Consider the following 12,869-nt stretch of genomic DNA (forward strand, 5'->3'; position numbering starts at 1 on the left):
GGGTAGAAACGAAAAACAAAAAGAATAGAGACACAAATATTTAACGTGGAAACCCGAACTGGGAAAAACCGTGGGGGTCCACAAACCCCAAGAAACATATCACTATGATAGAAGAGAAGTACAAATATGAAACTCGAAGGAAACGACCTCGAGTTCTCCTTCGTCTGACAGACGGCTAGAGAGTAACACTCTCACTTTCACTCTCTCTCGCTCAAAGTTACAGAGGCAACTACCTCGTTCTAACTATACAACAATAATGACCATCACCTTCTCATAAAGTTTTCCCTAGTGATATTTATACATATACAACTTTCTGGCTATTTACATACATAGCCCACAAAAGGGCACATTTGGACTATTTACAAATATAGTGTTCCTAATCGGCTATTAAATCGATTTCGATCTCTGCCTCGGCTGAATTACACTTGTGTCCTCGATTCAGTTCGTTCTCTTCTTCCCATCCGGAGGGACATGTTTCCCAACACTTTGTAACCTTCATCGAGTAAAGAATCGAGAGAGATTTAGTGCAACGAAAGATCACTGTGTGTGTGTGTGTGTGTGTGTGCACGTAAGACACAGAGAGAGAGAGAGAGAGAGAGATCGAACAAGAAACTGTATATTACTTCTAACAACCACTAAGTTACAAAGGGTTGGTTTAAATACCAACTAGGCTTGGGCAAGTGCCCTTTCAACTATTTACAAAACTAGCATGGTGTGTCCATGAGCTAGTGTGAAACCTATCTCTATGGGAAGTTGAGTTCGACTCTCAACACGCCCCTTCAAACACAACTTCCATCTATCGAAAAGTTGTATTGGTTTGGTCTTCGGAGTACTTCGATTCGAATGAATCGGCTTCCGGCTTTCATAATCCTACTCATCCAAACTCTTATTCGACTTTTCGGCTTCATGCTCCTTGGTCGGCTCGACTGTTGCCATCGTACTTCGAATCATCTGGTTGGCTTTGATCAACTGATCGGCTACTTCCGTGTTGGTTGCTTATCGGTTGCTTCCATGCTGCCCGTTGTACTCCCCCTCAAGCTTGGCAATGTGGATATCGTGAGACCAAGGTCGGATGCAAATTGCCCGAGCTTGTTGACACCTAAGGCCTTCGTAAAGATAACAACGACTTGAAGGTGCGTATTGATGTGTTGTAGATCGATTTCTCCGGCCTGAACGTGCTCACGAATGAAGTGGTAGTGCACTTTGATGTGTTTAGTTTGCGCGTGAAATACGGGGTTGCGAGCCAGGTAAATACTACTCATGTTGTCACAATACAAGCAAATCGGATCTTTGATGGGTACGCCCAGATCCTTTAGTATGCGCTTTAGCCATACGGCTTCGCATGCAACAACTATCGTGCCCCTGTATTCAACCTCCGTGCTCGACAATGCAATTGTCGGTTGCTTCTTGCTGCTCCACGAGACCGCTCCGCTGCCGAGGGAGAAGACGAATCCGGATGTCGATCGTCTATCGTTCTTACATCTAGCCCAATCCGCGTCTATGTACCCTTCGAGTCGAATAAGTGTATTCAACTTGTACATAATACCATAATCCATCGTACCACTAACATACCAAAGTATCCTCTTAGCGCAATCGAGATGGAGATTTCATGGGTTCTGCATGAATTGGCTAAGTAGGCCGACATAATAGCTAAGGTCAGGTCGTGTGATGGTTAGGTAGATGAGGTTGTCAATCAATTGGCGATACTAAGTTGGCTCGCCCTCGACTGTGCCGGAATTGACATTGAGCTTGAGATTATGGTCAAGAGGAGTAGACACAGGTTTGCACTCGGTCATTTCGAACTTGTAGAGTAAGTTGAGAATGTAGTGTCGTTGAGAGATCAGGATCCTGACTGGTGTCCGAATTACTTTGATGCCAAGGAAGTAATGGAGCTCCTGCATATCTTTCATGTCAAATCTGCCGGGTAGGAGTGATTTCACCGTATTGACTTCGGCTATATTTAGTCCTTCGATTACCAAATCATCCACGTATAGGATGATGATAATCAGGTTGTTCCACACGTTTCAGATGTATAGGGAGTTGTCCGATTTCGACATTCGAAATCCGATTTGGTGAAGATACTGCGTGAGCTTCAGATGCCAAGCACCCAGTGCTTGCTTAAGACCGTAGAGTGGCTTTTTGAGTCTGAACACGGCTTTTGGATGAGTATGTGATTCAAAGCCGGCTGATTGTACCATGTACACCTCCTCTTCCAATTCGCTTTGAAGAAAGGCGTTCTTTATGTCCACCTGGTGGAGGTGCCACCCTTTCATTGCAACGAGTGCGATCACGGTTTGCACCATTGTCATCTTTGCCATCGGGGCAAAGGTCTCTTCCTAATCGACTCCATGTGTTTGTGCGTATCCTTTTGCTACGAGTCATGCTTTGAAGCGATTTACGGAGCCGTCGGAATTGTGTTTCACTTTGTAAATCCATCTACATCTAATTGCTTTCTTGTGCGGAGATTGAGGAACGAGATCCCATGTCTCATTTTTGCACAAGGCTTGCATTTCTTCATTCATCGCATCGACCCATCGCGGGTCCTTGGCGGCTTCGGAAAAGGTTTTCGGCTCCCGTACAGTTGCAACCTTCATCATAAAGGCGTAATGGTACGCCATGTACTCATCGTAGCCGTATCGACTTACGAGGTTCTTTCCACGGGTGGGCCGACAAAGTTTTTCATTTGCAGCCGCAATGGCCTTCAAACTCACTGTGATTTGACTCACTGTCCATCAAGTCTTCATATTCTGGCATTTTCGCCTTCCCTTTGTCCAGCTTCGGAGTCGGCCGAGATGTGCTTTGATTGCTCGGAGGCTCTGGAGGCCCACTAAGCCTTGTCGTAATCGGGCTTTCTTCGAACATGTGCGTGAGGCGATCTTCGTCTTCTATCTCTATTTCGGCGGATTTCGGGTAGAGCGGAATCAGAGTCAAAGTTGTCTCTAGTGCGTACCAGGATGCGACCTCGTCGAAAACGATGTCTCGACTTACTCGAGCTTTTCGAGTTGAGGGGTTATAGCACTTGTACCCCCTTTTCTCTAGTGAGTATCCTACGAGGATACATTTCTCCAACTTCGGGTCGAGCTTTTGTCGTGTCTCGTCGAGAGTATGCACATAGGCCATTGAACTGAAAATACACACATGTGATAACTCAGGCTTCTTTCTGAAAAACATCTCATACGGGGTTATGTCGTGTACCCCTGAGGTTGTACACCTGTTCATGAGGTATACGGCTGTGGTAGCTGCTTCTGCCCAGAATGATTTCAGTAGGTTCTTCTCGTTCATCATTGCTCGTGAAACCTCTACTATGTGCTGATTTTTCCGCTCAGCTATGCCGTTTGGCTGAGGTGTGTGCCAGCATACACCCTCCTCCTCCTTGAGACGGGATCGCTTCCCATTGAGATCATGGCCATGGAAAGGGTTGTTGAATACATGCTTAAGGTTCAAAAAAGCCCCTCACATCAACTTCCTAGAATTGCATGGGAAGCAAGCAAAAAGATCCAAGATGCATAAAAACAAAATTTTGTGTTCCGGTTGGATGCAAGATTTAGAAAAATGGTTTGGTAGATGGGATGCAAGACACTTGCTTCATGATGCGTCACTAGATTCCTCTGTAAATGAGGCCTTTTTGCAACGCCAATGTATCATAACATGGGACAAATATGGTGGTTCACGCTTCACACATTATACTACAAATGTTGCACCTAACTACAAAACCATATTCTTCGCGGAACGGGGAAGCCGTACACATCGATACATGTTAGAGCCCATCTCGATATCTGCCATTCGAACCATTGCTTCCATACGACTTAGCTCGCACGCATTGAGATGTGAGACGGGGCGTTGGGGCACAAGTGATGAGAGTGGCAGACTATGCACACTTTGCCCTAAACAAGTTCGAGAGTCTGAGTATCACACTTTGATATAATGCTCTGCCTTTGATCATATTCGACTGTGCTTTCCACATCTCTTCGATCGAGCCCAATCCTTGCACGAATTTCTCTCACAACCACGATGTGCACTCTCAATTGCAACATTTATTGGTAAAGTTCTTGAACATCAAGAGTTGCTACTCACCTTCACACGTATCACGTGAAATGTAATATTTTTGGTCTCATAGGTCATATTTGACCTCCGAAGATGAGAATATAATCTCTCTCTCTCTCTCTCTCTCTCTCTCTCTCTCTCTCGACTCAACCATATCAGAAACGCATGAAATACACACAATTTACAAATAAGATATCCATATTTATGCCATTTCTACGTGCCCACAAGTTTGTACTCATACAAAGGAATGATACATACATTATTTACGTCTTGGACACTGAAGGCTTTTGGATTCAAGTTGTATTAAACGAGCTACAAGTACTTCTGAACGACACACACTATCACCCTCTATTGCAACAACCAATCCTTACAGTATCAAGCTAAAAACACTCCAAAGATGAGGATGACATCCATCATGTATCCTTCAAACATTACCGTCTAAAAGACCAAGTTGAAGAAAATTATCCATGTGGAACAACTTTTTCATAAAACTTGTTCCCAAGACAAATAAGAATAAATCATTATTATCTAGTGAAATGTTTTGTAAAACATATCATGAAACTTCAAGCAAAAATGCTCTACCACAAATTATACAATTGAGTGCCATCTAACATCTAGCTCAACACAAGTAAACTAGTAGAGCATCATAGAACTATGCCATTGACAAATCTCTTGAACAACCACACATTCTTAGAAGATGATATTTTTCTCCATATGTACAAAGTTTCACAATCAAGAGGATCCAAATGAGCATATCGTGTCAATCCTCGATATTTTGAATGTAAACCTCTTGTCAAGAGGACCTCAAGGGCGGTATAGTTGTTTTGTTTGTCCTTACAACAACTTTACAAGTTGAGGCGATAAGCTGATTCAACCAATTTGGTCCCAAATGTTTTGCCAACATTAATCAATAACTTGCAATTAATATTTTTACATTGGTTCCAAAGAGGAACTCGTTGTCACAAACACGTAGTGAAATTTCTCGTATTAGATATTAGGTGAAATGGTGGCACACATATTTGTGGTTTGCTTAAAGCAAATGTTGACATGGCTAAATCCATGTGTGGTAATAGGTACAACATGCCATTTTTAAACACACTTATGTGTTTGTTGTGCATGACATTATATGCACGACTACATTCCATTTCACAAAATAGGGCTCCATGTCAAATTGTTGGTTTGGACTATGGATGATCAACAAGACTCCCACAACCAATGTCCACAACATCATTCCTAAGCATCTTGGATGAAGAGACAAATATTTCATGCAATGTTTTGTCAAAAGTGTGTACCCACGCACTCACAATATTATGTATATGCCAGATGTGGGATCAATGTTATCAAAGTCTTCTCACCAATATATGTATGCATGGATGATGCGGTTACCCAATGCCTCGCTTTGATCATCTTAAAAGAGAAAATTGGAAATAGAGAAGAACTCGCCCATTGCAAAAGAGTATATAACTTGGTTGAAGGACCTTGTGGCTCTATAAGGGACAATGTATTTTCATACTTTGACAGGATCGACCGATAAGCAGTTTACGAAGCATTGCCAAGTGTTAGTCAACATGCCGAGCATGAGATCAATAATCTATTCATCCAAACACACTGTTGAGAATCAAGCTCAACTTGGTCTAGTGTGTGAACTCACCTTGAGAGTGAATAGACACTCCAACGGTCAAGAGTCACCATTATGTCACCACTTTGTATTCTAGCATTTAGTATGAGTCATAGAATCATATTCTATGACACATAACTTATGAGCTTTCACATTCCCCATGCTCCATGAGTCTTGTATTTAATGAAGAGAGAGGGTGACTATATAAAGCACCCTCCTCCCACCTTGTACAATGTCCTGTCTTACTCCTTGTCTCTCTCTCTCACACACACACACTCTCTCTCATACACACACACACAACTCATATCTATTCTGCTGCACAGAATCAATCTCTTGATTATTTACATGGTATTAGAGCGACTTGGTAGCTCGATCTACCCCATCTGCGTGTGTTGTGTCCTACGTCGACGACCAAGAACCAGCTCATCGCTATCGTAGCTTCGCTACATAGCTCGCATTCGAAGAGAGAAGAAGAATAATAATAATAATCGACATAATGAATACTCAAATGGGGAGTGCTCTCCCTACCGAGAAGTTGGATCGAAACAACTTTGCATCTTGGGAGTACAAGATGCACCAATACCTTGTCGGACAAGGCTATTGGAGCTACATCAAAGGAGCACACGAAGACCGACCCATCGAAACGGCTCCCGGATACGCGACATGGGAGCAAGCCGCAAGCCGCAAGCCGCGTGATGTATTGCTTGGCGACATGTGTTCACGATCACATGCTTGGCTACATTCACAAAGTCAAGACGCCGAACGAGGCATGGGAAAATCTACGAAAGATTTTCGCGGCGAACACAACCGCAAGAAGGCTTCAACTCCGCCAAGAGTTGAACAACATTCAACAAAGAGACATGTCCATCACGACATACACGTTGAAGATCAAGGATCTTTGTGACTCGCTGGGCTCGATAAGCGTAAATATCGATGATGATGAGATGGTGCAAATATGCCTCGGCGGCCTCGCACCACGGTTCGGCGTGATGCGAACCGCCGTTCTAGCAAGATAGAAATCTCCCTCCTTCTTCGAGCTCCAATCAATGCTATTGGTCGAAGAAAACCACGTGCGTACAAGGAGCAATGAGTCGGAATGCCACATGCTCTACACACACTCGAATAGAGGAAGAGGACGTGGACGAGCGAGAGGCCGATTCGGCCAAGGACAAGGCGGACGAGGTCCGACCTACGACAAAAACTTCCAATTTCGACCGCAAAACGGAAGCCAACGAGGAACCTTCACAAGAAGGGGGAGCTTCCACTCCGGCCCGAGCCGTCGAAATGCAACCGAATGCGGATATTGCGGAAAGCTCGGCCACCACGAAGAAGAGTGCCGAAAGAAGATGCGCGAATCGGCTTCCACAAGCCAACAACGCACGAATTACGCACACAATTCTGACTACGAAGAGTATAGCGGAATGTACGAGCACAATGTTGGGATTTCGGTCCCTCCGGATGGGATGTCCGGAGATGAATGACGGCAAGCCCGGTTGCGGTTACGGAGCCGGATGACGAAGACCCCGGCTACGGAGCCGGATGCTGAAGACCCCGGCTACGGAGACGGATGATGAATACCCCGGCTACGGAGCCGGATGCTGAAGACCCCGGTTACGGAGCCGGATGACGAATGTACCCGGAGGGAGATCCGGATGCGGGGACACATTTGTGAATATGTTTGCCAAGAGCCCTTGAGGCTATACTTGTAAATAGCCCGAAAGTCATATGTGTATAAATATGACTTAGGGCAAACAGTTGTTTTTTTCTGGTTGCTCATTTTTCATGCGAAGCGAGAGCAGCCGAGAGAGAGAGAGAGATAGAGCGCGAGAGAGACGAAGAGGTAGACGCCTCTGTGTACTTCCGCCGCCTGTGGCGAGGACAGCGAGCTCAAGGTCGTTGCCTTGCAGCTCGCCATTGTATATTTCTCTGTGCATAGTTTGGTTTTGGAGTCTCGCACTCCCGTGGTTTTTCCCGTATAGGGTTTTCCACGTTAATCCCTGTGTATCGCGTCTTTCTCTGTATTTCCTATTTTCTGCTACATTGATCCGCGATTAATCGGTTGTGGCCGAGTGGTGAAGGTGAATCCAAGCGGTGATTCCCAACACACAACTCTGACTACGAAGATCGTGGCGGAATGTTCATGATGAAACATAGAGCAAACTCTATGTCGGCCTCTACCTCAACTAGTGCCCTCAATCCGGAGGACGTATGGTTTGTTGACTACGGAGTCTCAAATCATATGACATCTCATAAAGAATGGTTTCTCGAACTTCAAGAGTCGGAGCGACCTGGTTATGTCGAAACTGGAGATGACGCTACGCACCCGATTCAGCACATCGGCAATGTTCCGTTCGGCGAAAGAGGTAAGCAAACATATAATAAAAATGTCTTGCATGTTCCCACCATCATGAAGAATTTGGTCTCGGTCGGCCAAATGGTTGAGCAAGGGATGCAAGTACGATTCGACCAAGATGGGTGCCTCATCGAAAAAGAGGGCCGAATCATCGCGCACGGAAGAAGAGAGGGTCGGATGTTCATTCTCAATTCACACGAGATGAAATCTGCCATTTTCGCAAAAATCACGAAAGCCGACTCCGACATAGAACTATGGCACAAGCGAATTGGCCACATCAATCTCAACAAACTCAAAGCAATGAAATCAAAAGGAGTCGTCATCAAACTCTCAACATTCAAAGAGAAGGAGATTGAAGGTGTATGCGAAGCGTGCCAATTCGACAAGCAACACCAACACCCATTCCCGAAAGAGCGGAATGTGAGCAAAGGTCTACTCGACGTAGTCCATTCCGACGTATGGGGACCGGTGCAGACGGCTACATTCGGCGGATGCCGATATTACATGCTCTTCATCGACGACTTCTCCAGGCACACGTGGCTCTATCCGATGCGACAAAAGAGCGAAGTGTTCAAACACTTCCAAAGGTTTAAAAACGAAGTCGAAAAAGCCACTGATCGTCATGTACGATACCTTCGATTAGATGGAGGCAAGGAGTACTTCTCGAACGATTTCACGACGTATCTCCGAAAGGAAGGAATTTGGCGAGAATTCACTTGCCGACACACTCCACAACAAAACGGAGTAGCCGAGCGCAAAAATCAGCACATCCTCAAAGTAGCGTGGGCCATGATGAACGAGAAGCATATGCCCAAGTCATATTGGGCCGAAGCTGCAAATACGGTCGTCTACCTAATGAACCGATGCACAACATCCGGCGTGCACGAGGTCATTCCGCACGAGAAATACTTCGGAAAGAAGTCGGACTTATCGCACACTCGGATATTCGGCGCGATAGCATACGTGCACATACCCGACAAAAAGCGGCAAAAGCTAGATCCAAAGTCGAAGAAATGTATCCTCGTAGGATACTCACTCGAACAAAAGGGGTACAAATGCTACAACCCATCTACCCAAAAAGTTTGAGTAAGTCGAGACGCCGTTTTCGACGAATCCACATCTTGGTACGCACTAGAGAAGATTCCGACTTCGACCCCGATCAACGCTGTTGTGAAGATTTTCGACAATGGTGTGAAAATCAAATAAAATGTACGAAATCGAGTGTGATTCATATAAAACAATAATAGTGAAGATACTAATTTAAATATGTTTAATAACTTAGTACAAAAAGATGGAGGTCTTCAAGAGCTTTCAAATGTGCTTTACCACATAAAAAACGGACATCTAAATGACAAGTTATGTGGGAGTGAAGTATGAGAAGGAAGAAGAGAAAAATAAAACTGTGAGATCCCACATAGACAGGAAATAAGGATCTCACCATATATAAGGTAGAGCAAAAGCTATTATCTATGTGTCTATGTGTGGAGCATAGAGAGTTCAAGGTGACTTGAACTAAGCTATTGGATGAATGGGTGTGGCTTGGCAACTTGCAAAGGTTTTGCCAAACCAAAACCGGATCGGTAATGTAACCGGCATTCGGCAACGGAACCAAGACCCAGTGACCAAACGATAACCGGCATATGGCATCCAGCGACGGAACCAACAACCGAACGGTAACCGGAACTGGCATCCGGCGACCAAACGGTAATCGGAACTGGCATCCGGCGACGGAACCGAAATCCGGCGAGCGACAGTAACCGGCGTCATCCGGCATCCGACGACCGAATAGATATATAAATAAATAAATAAATACATGTATACACATATATATATACACAAGGAGTGCAAGTGTGAATTTGAACCTTGCACCTCCAAGTTGAGAGTCTATAGGCTTACCACTAAGCCAAGACATTTTCTTAAAGTAATATTTTTATCATTGGAACTTTACATGTAAATTCTCATACATGAGAGGTAAAATGAGTGACGTGGTTATCATGCACCACATGTAATACATGAGCGCCAAATGGCAAACATGCATTTTATGCATTTCTTGAGCCCTCAAATGCATGAGGGCATCTATAAAAGAGGGGATGAAAAAGATCAAAGGGGGATTTGTAATGTAAAATTCTTATCAAGAGCTTTGTACTTTAAATCAAAATTAATATTAAGAAGAAAATTCATGATCCTTTTGATGATATATCTTGTTCTTCAAATCTAAAGTCAAGAGTTCAATCTTAATCTCTCTCTCGATCTAAAATCAAGCTATCTATCTTATCTCAATCTCTCTCTCTTTCAATCTATCTTAAATCCTTTCTCGCTAAAGCTAGCGCCAACTTCGAGTCCTTCCGGTCCAGAACCTCGGCGGTTCCGCCTCACGATCCGCACGTAGTGACGGATCTTCACGACAATGCGGAACCGGCCGAACAAGAGCGAGAAGGTGGAGATTGCCTCGAAGACATGTTCGAAGATAGCCTGATTACCACAAGGCTAAGTGGGCCACAAGAGCCCCCGAGCGATCAAAGCACATCACGGCCTAGCCCAAAGATGGACGAAGGCAAGGCGAAAATGTCGGAATACGAAGACGATCACTTCAATGACGATGAGTTGACCCACTCACTCGACAATGAGTTCGGCGGCTTCGATGTACCAATCGGAGCTAAGAAAGCCCTCATCTCTACAAATGAAAAGCTCTGTCGCTCCACCTGTGAAAAGAATCCGGTCAGCCGATTCGGCTACAACAACTACCTGGCATATCACTATGCCTTTATGATGAAGGTGGCGACAATACGTGAGCCGGAAACATATTCCGAAGTAGCCAAGGATCCGCGATGGATTGAAGCGATGAATGAGGAGATGCAGGCACTATGCAAGAACGAGACGTGGGATCTCGTTCCCACCTCACCACACAAAAAGGCAATCGGATGCAGATGGATTTACAAAGTGAAGTACAACGTCGATGGTTCCGTCAAGCGCGACTCGTAGCGAAAGGCTACGCACAAACGCTCGGCTTTGACTACGAAGAGACCTTTGCCCCGGTGGCAAAGATGACGACGGTACGGACCGTAATTGCGCTTGCCGCGACAAAAGGGTGGCACCTCCATCAAATGGACGTCAAGAACGCCTTTCTACAAGGCGAATTAGACGAGGAGGTGTACATGATACAACCACCCGGCTTCAACTCGAGCACCCATCCGAAAGATGTATGCCGACTCAAGAAGCCACTCTACGGCCTCAAGAAAGCACCGCGTGCTTGGCATTCGAAGATAACACAATATCTTCATCAAATCGGCTTCCGTATGTCAAAATCGGACAACTCCCTCTACATATGAAGCGATTCCGCAAGTTCGATCGTCATCATCTTATATGTGGATGACCTAGTCATTGGAGGTGAGCATCTCGTCGAAATCAATAAGGTCAAATCCCTCCTTTCCGACAAGTTCGAGATGACGAACATGAAGGAGCTCCACTACTTCCTGGGCATCAAGGTAATTCGGACTCCGGCCGGAATCATGATCTCTCAACGACACTACATCCTCAACTTGTTATACAAGTTCAGTATGGCTGAGTGCAAATCCGCGGCAACCCCGCTCGATCGCAATCTCAAACTTGATGCAAACTCTGGCACCAAAGCATGTGAGTCAACGGGAGTCTCATCTACCTCACGATCACACGACTCGATCTCAGTTATGTGGTCGGTCTCCTTAGCCAATTCATGCAAACACCGCGTGATACTCACTTGGATTGCGCTAAGCAAGTTCTACGATACGTGAGCGGCACAATGGATTGCGGCATCCTCTACAAGACTGCAATGCCAATACGACTTGAGGGGTACACAGACGCTGATTGGGCCGGCTACAGAGCCGATAGAAGATCAACCTCCATATTTGTTTTTTCCCTCGGTAGCGGAGCAATATCCTGGAGCAGCAAAAAGCAACCAACTGTCGCTCTTTCAAGCACAGAGGCGAAGGATCCGACTTCCCTTTACTGCGACAACATGAGCAATATCTATCTGGCTTGGAACCCGGTGTTCCACGTGCGGACAAAGCACATCGAAGTGCATTATCATTTCATCCGAGAGCGCGTTCTAGCTGGCGATGTCGACCTACAACACATTAGCACCAATCTTCAAATGGCCGACATCTTCACTAAAGCCTTAGGAGCCGACAAGTTATGGAAATTCATGACCGATCTCGGATTGACGATCCCTAACCTGCCAAGCTTGAGGGGGAGTACTGAAGACACTATGTAATAACGCGTGGATTCCGCAACCGCGCAACGAAGCCATGAAGAGCCGATCTACCGCGCAAAGCCGCAAAGAAAGACGCAAGCCGAAGCACAGACTTCGCAACTACGCACAACGCAAGCTAGAGCACGGATTCCGCAACCCCGCATAAATGCGAGTCGATGTAGACTCCGGAACGCGAGTCGAAGTGTATTTCGGATACCGTCTGAAACCAACCCGACTTGAGCTTGAGGGGGCGTGTTGAGAATCAAGCTCAACTTGGTCTAGTGTGTGAACTCACCTTGAGAGTGAATAGACACTCCAACGGTTAAGAGTCACCATTATGTCACCACTTTGTATTCTAGCATTTAGTATGAGTCATAGAATCATATTCTATGACACATAACTTATGAGCTTTCACATTCCCCATGCTCCATGAGTCTTGTAGTTAATGAAGAGAGAGGGTGACTATATAAAGCACCCTCCTCCCACCTTGTACAATGTCCTGTCTTACTCCTTGTCTCTCTCACTCTCTCTCTCTCTCTCTCATACACACACACAACTCATATCTATTCCACTGCACAAAATCCATCTCTTGATTATTTTCACACACATAGAACTAGTCAGACTAG

Source organism: Azolla caroliniana, unplaced genomic scaffold (assembly GCF_043228905.1).
Source record: "Azolla caroliniana isolate FFs.n. ecotype wild unplaced genomic scaffold, voAzoCaro1.0.p SCAF_10, whole genome shotgun sequence".
Lineage (NCBI taxonomy): Eukaryota > Viridiplantae > Streptophyta > Polypodiopsida > Salviniales > Salviniaceae > Azolla > Azolla caroliniana.